At 43.4% G+C, this 4,838-nt stretch overlaps 1 protein-coding gene across 1 annotated transcript in view; it reads left to right on the top strand.

Annotated features, from left to right (window-relative positions):
• The first annotated feature begins 1,371 nt into the window (after window positions 1-1,371).
• GNAT3 (G protein subunit alpha transducin 3) overlaps window positions 1,372-4,838 on the top strand; it is a 54,039-nt gene continuing 50,572 nt past the window's right edge. Inside the window, exon 1 of the mRNA XM_025207609.1 lies at window positions 1,372-1,497. The gene's annotated coding sequence lies outside the window, so the exon portion shown is untranslated. The remainder of the gene's footprint in view (window positions 1,498-4,838) is intronic.

The following is a 4,838-nucleotide window of genomic DNA, read 5'->3' as shown; positions in this document are numbered from 1 at the left end:
CTTTTTATGGTTCAGTGTTAGCCATCCTGAGCCTTTTACTGGAGAAGCTACAAGGCTGGAACCTGATGAGAAATGTTTTTTCTCCTACATTTCCTATTATTTGCAAGCCACAAGCAAGATGCCTGTACCTCATATTTTTGTAACACAGCGAAGTTTGCAAACAAGCTTTGCTGGTATCAGCATCCGGGTACTTTGAGAGTAAGGGAGAGAGCCTTGCACCAGGATTGCAAGACATTGTCAGACTTGCTAAATACTTTAAAAAGCAAGAGAAACTGTCTCTATGAAATGCTGCAGTGACTCAGGAGCAAATAGTTAGGAATGGATTATGCTCCTACTCTGAGGCAAGGAGAATTTGTGCCTATATATATATATATATAGGCACACACACACACACATATAGGCACACATATATGTACAGGCACATATGTGTGTGTGTTTGTGTGCGCGCGCGCAAATAAGTCTGTGCTCATGATTAAGGCTCACGCATGGGAAGTTTTGCAAACTTGTTATCATGCTTTATGTAGTGATTTCATTGCCTTTATGTAGAGATTAACATTGTACAGGATTGCATTTTGTCATAATACGTGTAAACATTCAATGAAATCAGGCATGTTAATGAAGTTGTACAGCGAAGGTGGGCATTGTCCTGAATTTTTCAATACACTAACTCATGCATGAAGGCATTTTCAATTACTCTTTAATAAATAATACTACACTAAAATATTAAACTTTCTTGTGCATAACAAATGCATGCAGGAGGCATTAAAAAAACTTGATAAAGGAGTAAAATCTAATAGGCAGAGATATCTGTGCTTTCACAATCACAGATTCATAGATGAATAGATGTTAGGGGCTGGAAGGGGCCTTACAAGATCATTGGGCACAGCCCCCCTGCACTTGGGCAGAAAAGACTGCTTGGTTCAGATAACCCCAGCAAGGTGAGCATCAAGATGCTTTTTGAAGATTGCCAGGGTAGATGACTGTACCACCTCTGGGGGGAGCCTGTTCCAGGCCCTCGGCACTCGACCTGTAAAGAAGTATTTTCTTATGTACAGTCAGAAGCAATCTTCAATCAGTTTGTGCTCATTGTTTCTTGTCTTTCCCTGGGGTACCTCAGTGAGCAGATGGTCCGTCAGGCCCTGATGTATGCCTCTAATATACTGATAGGCTGCCAGCAAGTCCCCTCTGAGTTTTCTCTTCTCCAGCCTGAACAGTCCCATGTCTTTTCAGCTTCTCCTTGTACGACCTGCTCTCTAGACCACTAATCATGTGTCTGGCCCTCCTTTGGGCACTCGAGCTTCTCTACATCCTTCCAGAAGCGCAGTGCCCAGAACTGGATGCAGTACTTCAGCTGCGGATTTGTGTGTGTAGGGTGCTCTGAAGTGAAGTTTGGGGTGTGAAGTGCTGGTAGGAGATGAGAGGATCTCCTGGTAGTTTTGCCTGCAGTTCTGCACCATAGAACATAAAGGAAAGGACCTATTTCTTGGCAACATCACAGTGAGTAGAATGCAGAGAGGGTCTGTACAAACGCCTCTCTCAAGAACACAGTGAAGTTCAGGACCTCATTCTGGAGTCACACTTGATGTACAACAGCTTAGTTATCAGGAGAATGCCAGATATGCAAACTGCCCATGAACTAGAATGATAAAGGGCAGCACTTGGCTGCACACCAGCATTTAAATAGCAAGGTGATATTTAGTTAGCAGTAGAAAAGCACTAGAAGGCATGCAGACAAGTGAACACACTGACCTATGTAGCTAGCAAAATAGTGTGGGATGCTAGAGGAAAGATTGGGTACACTTGTTGTGGGAATGGGTGCATCCACCTGTTTAGTGGTGGGAAACTACCCAGTATGCTTTGCAACAAAAAATCTAGTGGGGGTGTTTGCAGGGCAGGAGCAAAGCATCTTGGCATGCTGGGAGACTGTGAGTTAATGAATCTGGAGGGGATCTGGGACAAAAGTTCAATAAACCAATTTAACCTAAATGAGTTAAGTTTAATACTACATCCATCCAGGTTTATCTAAAACTGGTTCCAGCCATTTTGAAAGCAGTTTATGTGCAGTGAACTTCTGTTGTGTACAGGTTTGAACTCATTTGCAATCACTTATATCTCTTTATGTGTAATTTCTGCCCCAGCCATGGGGAACACCCATTTTGAGATGTTGATTCGGGGCATACAGCAAGAGCTAGAGTTCTGAGATGTGTGGGGCAGCTTCAGTGTTTAGATACCTCTGGGTGCATCTACATGTCACCCTATGGTGACATTATGACTTCGCTCTGTTTTAGTACTTCCCTTTAGAAGTACTAAAGCAGGGCTTAGTAACTGCCTGTAATGTGCCATGTGCAGCGCACAGTTATTTTTTGCTGCTATTTCACCATAGTGGTATGCTAAAATGGGGGAGTGCATCGCTACAGTGAAGTAGCTACCAGTCACATGTAGATACACATCATCACTACGTTGCCGCAGTGATGCACTATGGTGACATAGAGTGTTACTACAGCAATGTAGGGTGATGTGTAGATGCGCCCTCTGTGTATGTCTGCCGGTGGAAATCTGCACAGATATCCTCAACATTTAATAGCAGCAACAGTGTTGAAGATATCTGTGGTGCCTAAAATTTAGTGGATTTAGGTGCCTATACCTTTCTGTAAATTTTGAACAAATACACTTACTACCAGTTCAGGTGTAAAAAAAAAGCAAGGCTATGGAGCTTTTTTTGCTTTGCAGGTGGATTCCAATAAGGAGACAAACCCAGTGTGATGCAGATTGGTAAAGCAGTTCTTAGATGTAATTTAAGGAACCTAAATTGCAAAAAGTGAATTCATATTACTATTATCCAAGCAGGTCTAAAACTCAGTAGAGGAAGACATTTTGAATTATAATGCTTCTGAGGCACATGACTTTGGGGTTTTTTGCATGATAGAAATGGTCCAGTCTGGGCAGCCAGGCACCTAACTTCTGCTTAGCTCCCTTGTGAAATGACAGATCTGTGCTTAATTCCCTGGGGAGCCCTAAATCATTAGACATCCACTGAGCATCCCTAATGCACGCTGACACCATGACCTTAGTACAAAACACAGCAACTATGGGCTCTTCCATTCAAAAAATATGGGGTTGACCAACTTCTATGTACAAGGCTTGTGGGTAGAGTACTCACCCAGGAAGTGGGAAGGTTGGGTCCTATGGCTTCATCAGTCTGAGGGGATTAAAAGCTGTATTTCCTTCTCCCAAGAGAATCACCTAATTAGCAACTTATAACATAGTCTCCATAAATCACCTTCTAACCCCATTGTTGAAGCTGGGTTACTCCACAGAAAGAAATGCAGGCTTCGTAGTGCCAGCAGGTGAGCAAGAAGGGAGGCTACCTGTCTAGCCTACTCCTTAGTAAATGCAGGTGAGGGGACATATGGATTCTGGTCCCTATTCCCAGGACTGTGTATGCATTTAAAAACAAACTGTCCTTGGATGAAAAGTGGTACCCGTTCTCCTAGAAGGACTTAGTGCTCCATATCCCGAGTGGAAGGAGGTGTTAAAGCTCCAGAGCAGGACAGGAGATTAGACACAGCCCCGTGCTTAGTTTTTGATGCCTTCTATGCCAGTGCAGGTCCAATTAGATACCTGGTCATATCTCAAAACCACTGCCACTGGGGCACCATTTGGCACCTTACTTTCATTGCTACTAGATAGCCATGGAAACAGCAATCTTATAAAAAATGTGGTTCTTCTAGGTCAGGGAGGAAGCATGGTACTAGCATGATAAATTATCACTCCATCTTGGGAATGAGTCATCCCTTTGGCAGCTAGTCCAAACAGAACCTTAAAGCCAGTAGGGCAGACTGTGTCTGAAGAACAGGAATCTTAGTGTATGGATCAGCCTGATTCAAGCACTTTATCTTAAATCTGGTCTCTGTTTTTTCTCCTTTTTTCTCCTACTATTCCAGTCCAGCTTCTGATTTTAGCTTGCTAACTGTGACTCACAGATGGTTCCCTTCTCTAGCTCCTGATCTTGGCATCATCTGCATCTCAACTCTGACTTCCTAACCTCAGCTTGACTTGCAGCTTCCGGATTCTGGCTCCTTAACTTGCACTTCTTCTGGCCACCATTCCAACTTTCTGACCCTGACCTACTTGTGCTCTGGATTCAACTTTGGCATCCAAACATAGACTCAGACCCCCTGACTACTGCTGACCTCACCTCTCTCTAACCACTCCAACTTTTCCCTAATATCTCATGGCCTTGTGCTGACCAAGTGGGCACTATATTGGTTAATTTTAGCTTTGCAGATGAATAAAATGCTTTTGCTTCCCATCACTTATTCCTTGCACTACACTCACCAAAACACATCAGAGGAATCCCTGGAACTGAAGGTTTCCTAGATCCAGACCCAGACACAGGCATGGGTGAACCAGGCAGTTGCCTGAGGCTCAGACAGAAAGGGGGCCCCAAAATGGTAATTTTTCCCCATTGTCTGATTATTATTACCATTATCTCTAGTGAAGGGGGGCCCAATACTAAAAGTTCACTTGGGGCCACCAGCAGTCTATGTACGGTGCTAGCTAGATCCCAAGGTATTACATAGAATTGTAGTTATTCACTCTTTCTACTCATTTTGAAGGGCAGGTCCATTTAAAATTTGAGGAAGGCTGAACTTACAGCTAGACTGACATGGGCAATCAACTTAGGCTCCTAAATACCTCTTTAGACACTTAAGAAAACATGTACATTGCAATCTGTGTACAGTTCACATAAGCATACCCAAGCTTGCTTTAACCAGACTACTGGTGGGAATGTAAATGTAGGGAGGCATCAGCTTCAGCTGCTGAGTACTTCAGCT

This window comes from Alligator sinensis, unplaced genomic scaffold, assembly GCF_000455745.1.
Source record: "Alligator sinensis unplaced genomic scaffold, ASM45574v1 scaffold481_1, whole genome shotgun sequence".
NCBI lineage: Eukaryota > Metazoa > Chordata > Crocodylia > Alligatoridae > Alligator > Alligator sinensis.
Note: the sequence above shows the minus strand (reverse complement) of the source record. Positions and strands in the feature narration are given on the sequence as shown.